We start from the raw sequence: 15,777 nt of genomic DNA on the forward strand, positions 1-15,777 counted from the left end.
CCCCGAAGCCTGACCCTCACCCGTCCCCTAATCCTAACCCGTACGCTAACACTAACCCGCGCCCTCACACGCACGCTCCCCCTAAAGCGTTGTCGGACCCTCACCTGGACCCTAAACCGTCCCCGTCCCCTAACCCTAACCCTAGCCCGAACCCTAACCCTAACACTTCCCCGAAGCCTGACCCTCACCCGTCCCCTAATCCTAACCCGTACGCTAACACTAACCCGCGCCCTCACACGCACGCTCCCCCTAAAGCGTTGTCGGACCCTCAACTGGACCCTAAACCGTCCCCGTCCCCTAACCCTAACCCTAGCCCGAACCCTAGCCCTAACCCTTCCCCGAAGCCTGACCCTCATCCGTCCCCTAATGCTAACCCGTACGCTTACACTAACCCGCGCCCTCACACGCACGCTCCCCCTAAAGCGTTGTCGGACCCTCACCTGGACCCTAAACCGTCCCCGTACCCTAACCCTAACCCTAGCCCGAACCCTAACCCTAACCCTTCCCCGAAGCCTGACCCTCACCCGTCCCCTAATCCTAACCCGTACGCTAACACTAACCCGCGCCCTCACACGCACGCTCCCCCTAAAGCGTTGTCGGACCCTCACCTGGACCCTAAACCGTCCCCGTACCCTAACCCTAACCCTAGCCCGAACCCTAACCCTAACTCTTCCCCGAAGCCTGACCCTCACCCGTCCCCTAATCCTAACCCGTACGCTTACACTAACCCGCGCCCTCACACGCATGCTCCCCCTAAAGCGTTGTCGGACCATCACCTGGACCCTAAACCGTCCCCGTCCCCTAACCCTAACCCTAGCCCGAACCCTAACCCTAACCCTTCCCCGAAGCCTGACCCTCACCCGTCCCCTAATCCTAACCCGTACGCTAACACTAACCCGCGCCCTCACACGCACGCTCCCCCTAAAGCGTTGTCGGACCCTCACCTGGACCCTAAACCGTCCCCGTCCCCTAACCCTAACCCTAGCCCGAACCCTAACCCTAACCCTTCCCCGAAGCCTGACCCTCACCCGTCCCCTAATCCTAACCCGTACGCTAACACTAACCCGCGCCCTCACACGCACGCTCCCCCTAAAGCGTTGTCGGACCCTCAACTGGACCCTAAACCGTCCCCGTCCCCTAACCCTAACCCTAGCCCGAACCCTAACCCTAAACCTTCCCCGAAGCCTGACCCTCACCCGTCCCCTAATGCTAACCCGTACGCTTACACTAACCCGCGCCCTCACACGCACGCTACCCCTAAAGCGTTGTCGGACCCTCACCTGGACCCTAAACCGTCCCCGTCCCCTAACCCTAACCCTAGCCCGAACCCTAACCCTAACCCTTCCCCGAAGCCTGACCCTCACCCGTCCCCTAATCCTAACCATAATCCTAACCCGTACACTAACACTAACCCGCGCCCTCACACGCACGCTCCCCCTAAAGCGTTGTCGGACCCTCACCTTGACCCTAAACCGTGTCCGTCCCCTAACCCTAACCCTAGCCCGAACCCTAACCCTAACCCTTCCCCGAAGCCTGACCCTCACCCGTCCCCTAATGCTAACCCGTACGCTTACACTAACCCGCGCCCTCACACGCACGCTACCCCTAAAGCGTTGTCGGACCCTCACCTGGACCCTAAACCGTCCCCGTCCCCTAACCCTAACCCTAGCCCGAACCCTAACCCTAACCCTTCCCCGAAGCCTGACCCTCACCCGTCCCCTAATCCTAACCCGTACGCTCACACTAACCCGCGCCCTTACACGCACGTTCCCCCTAAAGCGTTGTCGGACCCTCACCTGGACCCTAAACCGTCCCCGTCCCCTAACCCTAACCCTAGCCCGAAACCTAACCATAACACTTCCCCAAAGCCTGACCCTCACCAGTCCCCTAATCCTAAACCGTAGGCTAACACTAACCCGCGCCCTCACACGCACGCTCTCCCTAAAGCGTTTTTGGACCGTCACCTGGATCCTAAACCGTCCCCATCCCCTAACCCTAACCCTAGCCCGAACCCTAACCCTAACCCTTCCCCGAAGCCTGACCCTCAACCGTCCCCTAATCCTAACCATAATCCTAACCCGTACACTAACACTAACCCGCGCCCTCACACGCACGCTCCCCCTAAAGCGTTGTCGGACCCTCACCTTGACCCTAAACCGTGTCCGTCCCCTAACCCTAACCCTAGCCCGAACCCTAACCCTAACCCTTCCCCGAAGCCTGACCCTCACCCGTCCCCTAATCCTAACCCGTACGCTAACACTAACCCGCGCCCTCACACGCACGCTCCCCCTAAAGCGTTGTCGGACCCTCACCTGGACCCTAAACCGTCCCCGTCCCCTAACCCTAACCCTAGCCTAAACCCTAACCCTAACCCTTCCCCGAAGCCTGACCCTCACCTGTCCCCAAATCCTAACCCGTACGCTAACACTAACCCGCGCCCTCACACGCACGCTCCCCCTAAAGCGTTGTCGGACCCTCACCTGGACCCTAACCCGTCCCCGTCCCCTAAACCTAACCCTAGCCCGAACCCTAACCCTAAACCTTCCCCGAAGCCTGACCCTCACCCGTCCCCTAATCCTAACCCGTACGCTTACACTAACCCGCGCCCTCACACGCACGCTCCCCCTAAAGCGTTGTCGGACCCTCACCTGGACCCTAAACCGTCCCCGTCCCCTAACCCTAACCCTAGCCCGAACCCTAAACCTAACCCTTCCCCGAAGCCTGACCCTCACCCGTCCCCTAATCCTAACCCGTACGCTAACACTAACCCGCGCCCTCACACGCACGCTCCCACTAAAGCGTTGTCGGACCCTCACCTGGACCCTAAACCGTGTCCGTCCCCTAACCCTAACCCTAGACCGAACCCTAACCCTAACCCTTCCCCGAAGCCTGACCCTCACCCGTCCCCTAATCCTAACCCGTACGCTAACACTAACCCGCGCCCTCACACGCACGCTCCCCCTAAAGCGTTGTCGGACCCTCAACTGGACCCTAAACCGTCCCCGTCCCCTAACCCTAACCCTAGCCCGAACTCTAACCCTAACCCTTCCCCGAAGCCTGACCCTCACCCGTCCCCTAATGCTAACCCGTACGCTTACACTAACCCGCGCCCTCACACGCACGCTCCCCATAAAGTGTTGTCGGACCCTCACCTGGACCCTAAACCGTCCCCGTCCCCTAACCCTAACCCTAGCCCGAACCCTAACCCTAACCCTTCCCCGAAGCCTGACCCTCACCCGTCCCCTAATCCTAACCCGTACGCTAACACTAACCCGCGCCCTTACACGCACGCTCCCCCTAAAGCGTTGTCGGACACTCACCTGGACCCTAAACCGTCCCCGTCCCCTAACCCCAACCCTAGCCCGAACCCTAACACTAACCCTTCCCCGAAGCCTGACCCTCACCCGTCCCCTAATCCTAACCCGTACGCTAACACTAACCCGCGCCCTCACACGCACGCTCCCCCTAAAGCGTTGTCGGACCCTCACCTGGACCCTACACCGTCCCCGTCCCCTAACCCTAACCCTAGCCCGAACCCTAACCCTAACCCTTCCCCGAAGCCTGACCCTCACCCGTCCCCTAATCCTAACCCGTACGCTAACACTAACCCGCGCCCTCACACGCACGCTCCCCCTAAAGCGTTGTCGGACCCTCAACTGGACCCTAAACCGTCCCCGTCCCCTAACCCTAACCCTAGCCCGAACCCTAGCCCTAACCCTTCCCCGAAGCCTGACCCTCATCCGTCCCCTAATGCTAACCCGTACGCTTACACTAACCCGCGCCCTCACACGCACGCTCCCCCTAAAGCGTTGTCGGACCCTCACCTGGACCCTAAACCGTCCCCGTCCCCTAACCCTAACCCTAGCCCGAACCCTAACCCTAACCCTTCCCCGAAGCCTGACCCTCACCCGTCCCCTAATCCTAACCATAATCCTAACCCGTACACTAACACTAACCCGCGCCCTCACACGCACACTCCCCCTAAAGCGTTGTCGGACCCTCACCTTGACCCTAAACCGTGTCCGTCCCCTAACCCTAACCCTAGCCCGAACCCTAACCCTAACCCTTCCCCGAAGCCTGACCCTCACCCGTCCCCTAATGCTAACCCGTAGGCTTACACTAACCCGCGCCCTCACACGCACGCTACCCCTAAAGCGTTGTCGGACCCTCACCTGGACCCTAAACCGTCCCCGTCCCCTAACCCTAACCCTAGCCCGAACCCTAACCCTAACCCTTCCCCGAAGCCTGACCCTCACCCGTCCCCTAATCCTAACCCGTACGCTCACACTAACCCGCGCCCTTACACGCACGTTCCCCCTAAAGCGTTGTCGGACCCTCACCTGGACCCTAAACCGTCCCCGTCCCCTAACCCTAACCCTAGCCCGAAACCTAACCATAACACTTCCCCAAAGCCTGACCCTCACCAGTCCCCTAATCCTAAACCGTAGGCTAACACTAACCCGCGCCCTCACACGCACGCTCCCCCTAAAGCGTTTTTGGACCGTCACCTGGATCCTAAACCGTCCCCATCCCCTAACCCTAACCCTAGCCCGAACCCTAACCCTAACCCTTCCCCGAAGCCTGACCCTCAACCGTCCCCTAATCCTAAACCGTAGGCTCACACTAACCCGCGCCCTCACACGCACGCTCCCCCTAAATCATTGTCGGACCCTCACTGGACCCTAAACCGTCCCCGTCCCCTAACCCTAACCCTAGCCCGAACCCTAACCCTAACCCTTCTCCGAAGCCTGACCCTCACCCGTCCCCTAATCCTAACCCGTACGCTAACACTAACCCGCGCCCTCACACACACGCTCCCCCTAAAGCGTTGTCGGACCCTCACCTGGACCCTAAACCGTCCCCGTCCCCTAACCCTAACCCTAGCCCGAACCCTAACCCTAACCCTTCCCCGAAGCCTGACCCTCACCCGTCCCCTAATCCTAACCCGTACGCTTACACTAACCCGCGCCCTCACACGCACGCTCCCCCTAAAGCGTTGTCGGACCCTCACCTGGACCCTAAACCGTCCCCGTCCCCTAACCCTAACCCTAGCCCGAACCCTAAACCTAACCCTTCCCCGAAGCCTGACCCTCACCCGTCCCCTAATCCTAACCCGTACGCTAACACTAACCCGCGCCCTCACACGCACGCTCCCACTAAAGCGTTGTCGGACCCTCACCTGGACCCTAAACCGTGTCCGTCCCCTAACCCTAACCCTAGACCGAACCCTAACCCTAACCCTTCCCCGAAGCCTGACCCTCACCCGTCCCCTAATCCTAACCCGTACGCTAACACTAACCCGCGCCCTCACACGCACGCTCCCCCTAAAGCGTTGTCGGACCCTCAACTGGACCCTAAACCGTCCCCGTCCCCTAACCCTAACCCTAGCCCGAACTCTAACCCTAACCCTTCCCCGAAGCCTGACCCTCACCCGTCCCCTAATGCTAACCCGTACGCTTACACTAACCCGCGCCCTCACACGCACGCTCCCCATAAAGTGTTGTCGGACCCTCACCTGGACCCTAAACCGTCCCCGTCCCCTAACCCTAACCCTAGCCCGAACCCTAACCCTAACCCTTCCCCGAAGCCTGACCCTCACCCGTCCCCTAATCCTAACCCGTACGCTAACACTAACCCGCGCCCTTACACGCACGCTCCCCCTAAAGCGTTGTCGGACACTCACCTGGACCCTAAACCGTCCCCGTCCCCTAACCCTAACCCTAGCCCGAACCCTAACACTAACCCTTCCCCGAAGCCTGACCCTCACCCGTCCCCTAATCCTAACCCGTACGCTAACACTAACCCGCGCCCTCACACGCACGCTCCCCCTAAAGCGTTGTCGGACCCTCACCTGGACCCTACACCGTCCCCGTCCCCTAACCCTAACCCTAGCCCGAACCCTAACCCTAACACTTCCCCGAAGCCTGACCCTCACCCGTCCCCTAATCCTAACCCGTACGCTAACACTAACCCGCGCCCTCACACGCACGCTCCCCCTAAAGCGTTGTCGGACCCTCACCTGGACCCAAAACCGTCCCCGTACCCTAACCCTAACCCTAGCCCGAACCCTAACCCTAACTCTTCCCCGAAGCCTGACCCTCACCCGTCCCCTAATCCTAACCCGTACGCTTACACTAACCCGCGCCCTCACACGCATGCTCCCCCTAAAGCGTTGTCGGACCATCACCTGGACCCTAAACCGTCCCCGTCCCCTAACCCTAACCCTAGCCCGAACCCTAACCCTAACCCTTCCCCGAAGCCTGACCCTCAACCGTCCCCTAATCCTAACCCGTACGCTAACACTAACCCGCGCCCTCACACGCACGCTCCCCCTAAAGCGTTGTCGGACCCTCACCTGGACCCTAAACCGTCCCCGTCCCCTAACCCTAACCCTAGCCCGAACCCTAACCCTAACCCTTCCCCGAAGCCTGACCCTCACCCGTCCCCTAATCCTAACCAGTACGCTAACACTAACCCGCGCCCTCACACGCACGCTCCCCCTAAAGCGTTGTCGGACCCTCAACTGGACCCTAAACCGTCCCCGTCCCCTAACCCTAACCCTAGCCCGAACCCTAGCCCTAACCCTTCCCCGAAGCCTGACCCTCATCCGTCCCCTAATGCTAACCCGTACGCTTACACTAACCCGCGCCCTCACACGCACGCTCCCCCTAAAGCGTTGTCGGACCCTCACCTGGACCCTAAACCGTCCCCGTACCCTAACCCTAACCCTAGCCCGAACCCTAACCCTAACCCTTCCCCGAAGCCTGACCCTCACCCGTCCCCTAATCCTAACCCGTACGCTAACACTAACCCGCGCCCTCACACGCACGCTCCCCCTAAAGCGTTGTCGGACCCTCACCTGGACCCTAAACCGTCCCCATACCCTAACCCTAACCCTAGCCCGAACCCTAACCCTAACTCTTCCCCGAAGCCTGACCCTCACCCGTCCCCTAATCCTAACCCGTACGCTTACACTAACCCGCGCCCTCACACGCATGCTCCCCCTAAAGCGTTGTCGGACCATCACCTGGACCCTAAACCGTCCCCGTCCCCTAACCCTAACCCTAGCCCGAACCCTAACCCTAACCCTTCCCCGAAGCCTGACCCTCACCCGTCCCCTAATCCTAACCCGTACGCTAACACTAACCCGCGCCCTCACACGCACGCTCCCCCTAAAGCGTTGTCGGACCCTCACCTGGACCCTAAACCGTCCCCGTCCCCTAACCCTAACCCTAGCCCGAACCCTAACCCTAACCCTTCCCCGAAGCCTGACCCTCACCCGTCCCCTAATCCTAACCCGTACGCTAACACTAACCCGCGCCCTCACACGCACGCTCCCCCTAAAGCGTTGTCGGACCCTCAACTGGACCCTAAACCGTCCCCGTCCCCTAACCCTAACCCTAGCCCGAACCCTAACCCTAAACCTTCCCCGAAGCCTGACCCTCACCCGTCCCCTAATGCTAACCCGTACGCTTACACTAACCCGCGCCCTCACACGCACGCTCCCCCTAAAGCGTTGTCGGACCCTCACCTGGACCCTAAACCGTCCCCGTCCCCTAACCCTAACCCTAGCCCGAACCCTAACCCTAACCCTTCCCCGAAGCCTGACCCTCACCCGTCCCCTAATCCTAACCATAATCCTAACCCGTACACTAACACTAACCCGCGCCCTCACACGCACGCTCCCCCTAAAGCGTTGTCGGACCCTCACCTTGACCCTAAACCGTGTCCGTCCCCTAACCCTAACCCTAGCCCGAACCCTAACCCTAACCCTTCCCCGAAGCCTGACCCTCACCCGTCCCCTAATGCTAACCCGTACGCTTACACTAACCCGCGCCCTCACACGCACGCTACCCCTAAAGCGTTGTCGGACCCTCACCTGGACCCTAAACCGTCCCCGTCCCCTAACCCTAACCCTAGCCCGAACCCTAACCCTAACCCTTCCCCGAAGCCTGACCCTCACCCGTCCCCTAATCCTAACCCGTACGCTCACACTAACCCGCGCCCTTACACGCACGTTCCCCCTAAAGCATTGTCGGACCCTCACCTGGACCCTAAACCGTCCCCGTCCCCTAACCCTAACCCTAGCCCGAAACCTAACCATAACACTTCCCCAAAGCCTGACCCTCACCAGTCCCCTAATCCTAAACCGTAGGCTAACACTAACCCGCGCCCTCACACGCACGCTCCCCCTAAAGCGTTTTTGGACCGTCACCTGGATCCTAAACCGTCCCCATCCCCTAACCCTAACCCTAGCCCGAACCCTAACCCTAACCCTTCCCCAAAGCCTGACCCTCAACCGTCCCCTAATCCTAAACCGTAGGCTCACACTAACCCGCGCCCTCACACGCACGCTCCCCCTAAATCATTGTCGGACCCTCACTGGACCCTAAACCGTCCCCGTCCCCTAACCCTAACCCTAGCCCGAACCCTAACCCTAACCCTTCTCCGAAGCCTGACCCTCACCCGTCCCCTAATCCTAACCCGTACGCTAACACTAACCCGCGCCCTCACACACACGCTCCCCCTAAAGCGTTGTCGGACCCTCACCTGGACCCTAAACCGTCCCCGTCCCCTAACCCTAACCCTAGCCCGAACCCTAACCCTAACCCTTCCCCGAAGCCTGACCCTCACACGTCCCCTAATCCTAACCCGTACGCTAACACTAACCCGCGCCCTCACACGCACGCTCCCCCTAAAGCGATGTCGGACCCTCACCTGGACCCTAAACCGTCCCCGTCCCCTAACCCTAACCCTAGCCCGAACCCTAACCCTAACCCTTCCCCGAAGCCTGACCCTCACACGTCCCCTAATCCTAACCCGTACGCTAACACTAACCCGCGCCCTCACACGCACGCTCCCCCTAAAGCGTTGTGGGACCCTCACCTGGACCCTAAACCGTCCCCGTCCCCTAACCCTAACCCTAGCCCGAACCCTAACCCTAACCCTTCCCCGAAGCCTGACCCTCACCCGTCCCCTAATCCTAACCCGTACGCTAACACTAACCCGCGCCCTCACACGCACGCTCCCCCTAAAGCGTTGTCGGACCCTCACCTGGACCCTAAACCGTCCCCGTCCCCTAACCCTAACCCTAGCCCGAACCCTAACCCTAACCCTTCCCCGAAGCCTGACCCTCACCCGTCCCCTAATCCTAACCCGTACGCTAACACTAACTCGCGCCCTCACACGCACGCTCCCCCTAATGCGTTGTCGGACCCTCACCTGGACCCTAAACCATCCCCGTCCCCTAACCCTAACCCTAGCCCGAACCCTAACCGTAACCCTTCCCCGAAGCCTGACCCTCACCCGTCCCCTAATCCTAACCATAATCCTAACCCGTACACTAACACTAACCCGCGCCCTCACACGCACGCTCCCCCTAAAGCGTTGTCGGACCCTCACCTTGACCCTAAACCGTGTCCGTCCCCTAACCCTAACCCTAGCCCGAACCCTAACCCTAACCCTTCCCCGAAGCCTGACCCTCACCCGTCCCCTAATCCTAACCCGTACGCTAACACTAACCCGCGCCCTCACACGCACGCTCCCCCTAAAGCGTTGTCGGACCCTCACCTGGACCCTAAACCGTCCCCGTCCCCTAACCCTAACCCTAGCCTAAACCCTAACCCTAACCCTTCCCCGAAGCCTGACCCTCACCTGTCCCCAAATCCTAACCCGTACGCTAACACTAACCCGCGCCCTCACACGCACGCTCCCCCTAAAGCGTTGTCGGACCCTCACCTGGACCCTAACCCGTCCCCGTCCCCTAAACCTAACCCTAGCCCGAACCCTAACCCTAAACCTTCCCCGAAGCCTGACCCTCACCCGTCCCCTAATCCTAACCCGTACGCTAACACTAACCCGCGCCCTCACACGCACGCTCCCCCTAAAGCGTTGTCGGACCCTCAACTGGACCCTAAACCGTCCCCGTCCCCTAACCCTAACCCTAGCCCGAACTCTAACCCTAACCCTTCCCCGAAGCCTGACCCTCACCCGTCCCCTAATGCTAACCCGTACGCTTACACTAACCCGCGCCCTCACACGCACGCTCCCCATAAAGTGTTGTCGGACCCTCACCTGGACCCTAAACCGTCCCCGTCCCCTAACCCTAACCCTAGCCCGAACCCTAACCCTAACCCTTCCCCGAAGCCTGACCCTCACCCGTCCCCTAATCCTAACCCGTACGCTAACACTAACCCGCGCCCTTACACGCACGCTCCCCCTAAAGCGTTGTCGGACACTCACCTGGACCCTAAACCGTCCCCGTCCCCTAACCCTAACCCTAGCCCGAACCCTAACACTAACCCTTCCCCGAAGCCTGACCCTCACCCGTCCCCTAATCCTAACCCGTACGCTAACACTAACCCGCGCCCTCACACGCACGCTCCCCCTAAAGCGTTGTCGGACCCTCACCTGGACCCTACACCGTCCCCGTCCCCTAACCCTAACCCTAGCCCGAACCCTAACCCTAACCCTTCCCCGAAGCCTGACCCTCACCCGTCCCCTAATCCTAACCCGTACGCTAACACTAACCCGCGCCCTCACACGCACGCTCCCCCTAAAGCGTTGTCGGACCCTCAACTGGACCCTAAACCGTCCCCGTCCCCTAACCCTAACCCTAGCCCGAACCCTAGCCCTAACCCTTCCCCGAAGCCTGACCCTCATCCGTCCCCTAATGCTAACCCGTACGCTTACACTAACCCGCGCCCTCACACGCACGCTCCCCCTAAAGCGTTGTCGGACCCTCACCTGGACCCTAAACCGTCCCCGTACCCTAACCCTAAACATAGCCCGAACCCTAACCCTAACCCTTCCCCGAAGCCTGACCCTCACCCGTCCCCTAATCCTAACCCGTACGCTAACACTAACCCGCGCCCTCACACGCACGCTCCCCCTAAAGCGTTGTCGGACCCTCACCTGGACCCTAAACCGTCCCCGTACCCTAACCCTAACCCTAGCCCGAACCCTAACCCTAACTCTTCCCCGAAGCCTGACCCTCACCCGTCCCCTAATCCTAACCCGTACGCTTACACTAACCCGCGCCCTCACACGCATGCTCCCCCTAAAGCGTTGTCGGACCATCACCTGGACCCTAAACCGTCCCCGTCCCCTAACCCTAACCCTAGCCCGAACCCTAACCCTAACCCTTCCCCGAAGCCTGACCCTCACCCGTCCCCTAATCCTAACCCATACGCTAACACTAACCCGCGCCCTCACACGCACGCTCCCCCTAAAGCGTTGTCGGACCCTCACCTGGACCCTACACCGTCCCCGTCCCCTAACCCTAACCCTAGCCCGAACCCTAACCCTAACCCTTCCCCGAAGCCTGACCCTCACCCGTCCCCTAATCCTAACCCGTACGCTAACACTAACCCGCGCCCTCACACGCACGCTCCCCCTAAAGCGTTGTCGGACCCTCAACTGGACCCTAAACCGTCCCCGTCCCCTAACCCTAACCCTAGCCCGAACCCTAGCCCTAACCCTTCCCCGAAGCCTGACCCTCATCCGTCCCCTAATGCTAACCCGTACGCTTACACTAACCCGCGCCCTCACACGCACGCTCCCCCTAAAGCGTTGTCGGACCCTCACCTGGACCCTAAACCGTCCCCGTACCCTAACCCTAACCCTAGCCCGAACCCTAACCCTAACCCTTCCCCGAAGCCTGACCCTCACCCGTCCCCTAATCCTAACCCGTACGCTAACACTAACCCGCGCCCTCACACGCACGCTCCCCCTAAAGCGTTGTCGGACCCTCACCTGGACCCTAAACCGTCCCCGTACCCTAACCCTAACCCTAGCCCGAACCCTAACCCTAACTCTTCCCCGAAGCCTGACCCTCACCCGTCCCCTAATCCTAACCCGTACGCTTACACTAACCCGCGCCCTCACACGCATGCTCCCCCTAAAGCGTTGTCGGACCATCACCTGGACCCTAAACCGTCCCCGTCCCCTAACCCTAACCCTAGCCCGAACCCTAACCCTAACCCTTCCCCGAAGCCTGACCCTCACCCGTCCCCTAATCCTAACCCGTACGCTAACACTAACCCGCGCCCTCACACGCACGCTCCCCCTAAAGCGTTGTCGGACCCTCACCTGGACCCTAAACCGTCCCCGTCCCCTAACCCTAACCCTAGCCCGAACCCTAACCCTAACCCTTCCCCGAAGCCTGACCCTCACCCGTCCCCTAATCCTAACCCGTACGCTAACACTAACCCGCGCCCTCACACGCACGCTCCCCCTAAAGCGTTGTCGGACCCTCAACTGGACCCTAAACCGTCCCCGTCCCCTAACCCTAACCCTAGCCCGAACCCTAACCCTAAACCTTCCCCGAAGCCTGACCCTCACCCGTCCCCTAATGCCTACCCGTACGCTTACACTAACCCGCGCCCTCACACGCACGCTACCCCTAAAGCGTTGTCGGACCCTCACCTGGACCCTAAACCGTCCCCGTCCCCTAACCCTAACCCTAGCCCGAACCCTAACCCTAACCCTTCCCCGAAGCCTGACCCTCACCCGTCCCCTAATCCTAACCATAATCCTAACCCGTACACTAACACTAACCCGCGCCCTCACACGCACGCTCCCCCTAAAGCGTTGTCGGACCCTCACCTTGACCCTAAACCGTGTCCGTCCCCTAACCCTAACCCTAGCCCGAACCCTAACCCTAACCCTTCCCCGAAGCCTGACCCTCACCTGTCCCCTAATGCTAACCCGTACGCTTACACTAACCCGCGCCCTCACACGCACGCTACCCCTAAAGCGTTGTCGGACCCTCACCTTGACCCTAAACCGTCCCCGTCCCCTAACCCTAACCCTAGCCCGAACCCTAACCCTAACCCTTCCCCGAAGCCTGACCCTCACCCGTCCCCTAATCCTAACCCGTACGCTCACACTAACCCGCGCCCTTACACGCACGTTCCCCCTAAAGCGTTGTCGGACCCTCACCTGGACCCTAAACCGTCCCCGTCCCCTAACCCTAACCCTAGCCCGAAACCTAACCATAACACTTCCCCAAAGCCTGACCCTCACCAGTCCCCTAATCCTAAACAGTAGGCTAACACTAACCCGCGCCCTCACACGCACGCTCCCCCTAAAGCGTTTTTGGACCGTCACCTGGATCCTAAACCGTCCCCATCCCCTAACCCTAACCCTAGCCCGAACCCTAACCCTAACCCTTCCCCGAAGCCTGACCCTCAACCGTCCCCTAATCCTAAACCGTAGGCTCACACTAACCCGCGCCCTCACACGCACGCTCCCCCTAAATCATTGTCGGACCCTCACTGGACCCTAAACCGTCCCCGTCCCCTAACCCTAACCCTAGCCCGAACCCTAACCCTAACCCTTCTCCGAAGCCTGACCCTCACCCGTCCCCTAATCCTAACCCGTACGCTAACACTAACCCGCGCCCTCACACACACGCTCCCCCTAAAGCGTTGTCGGACCCTCACCTGGACCCTAAACCGTCCCCGTCCCCTAACCCTAACCCTAGCCCGAACCCTAACCCTAACCCTTCCCCGAAGCCTGACCCTCACCCGTCCCCTAATCCTAACCCGTACGCTAACACTAACCCACGCTCTCACACGCACGCTCCCCCTAAAGCGTTGTCGGACCCTCACCTGGACCCTAAACCGTGTCCGTCCCCTAACCCTAACCCTAGCCCGAACCCTAACCCTAACCCTTCCCCGAAGCCTGACCCTCACCCGTCCCCTAATCCTAACCCGTACGCTAACACTAACCCGCGCCCTCACACGCACGCTCCCCCTAAAGCGTTGTCGGACCCTCACCTGGACCCTAAACCGTCCCCGTCCCCTAACCCTAACCCTAGCCTAAACCCTAACCCTAACCCTTCCCCGAAGCCTGACCCTCACCTGTCCCCAAATCCTAACCCGTACGCTAACACTAACCCGCGCCCTCACACGCACGCTCCCCCTAAAGCGTTGTCGGACCCTCACCTGGACCCTAACCCGTCCCCGTCCCCTAAACCTAACCCTAGCCCGAACCCTAACCCTAAACCTTCCCCGAAGCCTGACCCTCACCCGTCCCCTAATCCTAACCCGTACGCTTACACTAACCCGCGCCCTCACACGCACGCTCCCCCTAAAGCGTTGTCGGACCCTCACCTGGACCCTAAACCGTCCCCGTCCCCTAACCCTAACCCTAGCCCGAACCCTAAACCTAACCCTTCCCCGAAGCCTGACCCTCACCCGTCCCCTAATCCTAACCCGTACGCTAACACTAACCCGCGCCCTCACACGCACGCTCCCACTAAAGCGTTGTCGGACCCTCACCTGGACCCTAAACCGTGTCCGTCCCCTAACCCTAACCCTAGACCGAACCCTAACCCTAACCCTTCCCCGAAGCCTGACCCTCACCCGTCCCCTAATCCTAACCCGTACGCTAACACTAACCCGCGCCCTCACACGCACGCTCCCCCTAAAGCATTGTCGGACCCTCAACTGGACCCTAAACCGTCCCCGTCCCCTAACCCTAACCCTAGCCCGAACTCTAACCCTAACCCTTCCCCGAAGCCTGACCCTCACCCGTCCCCTAATGCTAACCCGTACGCTTACACTAACCCGCGCCCTCACACGCACGCTCCCCCTAAAGCGTTGTCGGACCCTCACCTGGACCCTAAACCGTCCCCGTCCCCTAACCCTAACCCTAGCCCGAACCCTAACCCTAACCCTTCCCCGAAGCCTGACCCTCCCCCGTCCCCTAATCCTAACCCTTACGCTAACACTAACCCGCGCCCTTACACGCACGCTCCCCCTAAAGCGTTGTCGGACCCTCACCTGGACCCTAAACCGTCCCCGTCCCCTAACCCTAACCCTAGCCCGAACCCTAACCCTAACCCTTCCCCGAAGCCTGACCCTCACCCGTCCCCTAATCCTAACCCGTACGATAACACTAACCCGCGCCCTCACACGCACGCTCCCCCTAAAGCGTTGTCGGACCCTCAACTGGACCCTAAACCGTCCCCGTCCCCTAACCCTAACCCTAGCCCGAACCCTAGCCCTAACCCTTCCCCGAAGCCTGACCCTCATCCGTCCCCTAATGCTAACCCGTACGCTAACACTAACCCGCGCCCTCACACGCACGCTCCCCCTAAAGCGTTGTCGGACCCTCACCTGGACCCTAAACCGTGTCCGTCCCCTAACGCTAACCCTAGCCCGAACCCTAACCCTAACCCTTCCCCGAAGCCTGACCCTCACCCGTCCCCTAATCCTAACCCGTACGCTAACACTAACCCGCGCCCTCACACGCACGCTCCCCCTAAAGCGTTGTCGGACCCTCACCTGGACCCTAAACCGTCCCCGTCCCCTAACCCTAACCCTAGCCCGAACCCTAGCCCTAACCCTTCCCCGAAGCCTGACCCTCATCCGTCCCCTAATGCTAACCCGTACGCTTACACTAACCCGCGCCCTCACACGCACGCTCCCCCTAAAGCGTTGTCGGACCCTCACCTGGACCCTAAACCGTCCCCGTCCCCTAACCCTAACCCTAGCCCGAACCCTAACCCTAACCCTTCCCCGAAGCCTGACCCTCACCCGTCCCCTAATCCTAACCCTTACGCTAACACTAACCCGCGCCCTTACACGCACGCTCCCCCTAAAGCGTTGTCGGACCCTCACCTGGACCCTAAACCGTCCCCGTCCCCTAACCCTAACCCTAGCCCGAACCCTAACCCTAACCCTTCCCCGAAGCCTGACCCTCATTCGTCCCCTAATCCTAACCCGTACGCTAACACTAACCTGCGCCCTCACACGCACGCTCCCCCTA

Source organism: Lagenorhynchus albirostris, chromosome 13, assembly GCF_949774975.1.
Source record: "Lagenorhynchus albirostris chromosome 13, mLagAlb1.1, whole genome shotgun sequence".
NCBI classification, from domain to species: domain Eukaryota; kingdom Metazoa; phylum Chordata; class Mammalia; order Artiodactyla; family Delphinidae; genus Lagenorhynchus; species Lagenorhynchus albirostris.